Source organism: Arachis ipaensis, chromosome B03, assembly GCF_000816755.2.
Source record: "Arachis ipaensis cultivar K30076 chromosome B03, Araip1.1, whole genome shotgun sequence".
NCBI lineage: Eukaryota > Viridiplantae > Streptophyta > Magnoliopsida > Fabales > Fabaceae > Arachis > Arachis ipaensis.
Window position 1 is genome coordinate 13,456,496 of NC_029787.2, and position 728 is coordinate 13,457,223.

The 728-nt window shown below is 31.7% G+C and overlaps 1 protein-coding gene across 1 annotated transcript in view; it reads right to left on the minus strand.

The window, feature by feature from the left end:
- LOC107629703 (purple acid phosphatase) overlaps window positions 1-728 on the minus strand; it is an 11,399-nt gene that overhangs the window by 4,148 nt on the left and 6,523 nt on the right. The window lies entirely within an intron of this gene.

Here is a 728-nt window from a genome sequence, read left to right on the forward strand (position 1 = left end):
AAAAAAAAAAAACTAACCCACTGTCCCAATAGGGCTGGAAGTGAGTCGAGCTGAGTCGAGCTAGACCAAGCTCAAGCTCGACTCACGAAAATTGAGTTTGGCTCACGGCTCAACTCACTAACAATCGAGCCTATTTCTTAAGCTCAACCTTGCTCACCGAAAGCTCATAAGCCGGTTCGAGCTCACGAACTGGTTTAAATAATAGGAACATAATCTATAATTCTATATTAATAAATTATAACTTATATATATTAAAAATATTAATTTTATATATTGTGTATCTATTAATTATAAATTTTTTTTATTTATATCCTACATCAAAATCATATAAAAATAATTATAAAATTTTAAATAAAAATATTAATATATATAAAATTACACATTATTATTTTATATATATATATATAAAGAAGCCTCAAGCCCAAGAGTTGAGGAAAGGTAGATTTCTTACTTGGTGCTTGCCCTCTACCTTTTTCATAAAATGTAGTGGCCAAACTAGATAGTCCATTTTCTCTCTTTCCTCGCTCCTCATGCATAATATCATAAAAAATAGATACAAATGAGATGCAAACTTAGATTGAAAAAGTGTTCGGTAAGTGAAATCAATTGATTCATAATGGTAGAAAAGAAAAACGGCGCGCGCAGACTGTTTACCAAAAACACAGGTCTCCGCAAAGTGAAGAATCTCCAAACACATCCAGCTCTTCAATACCTATATAAACTGCTAC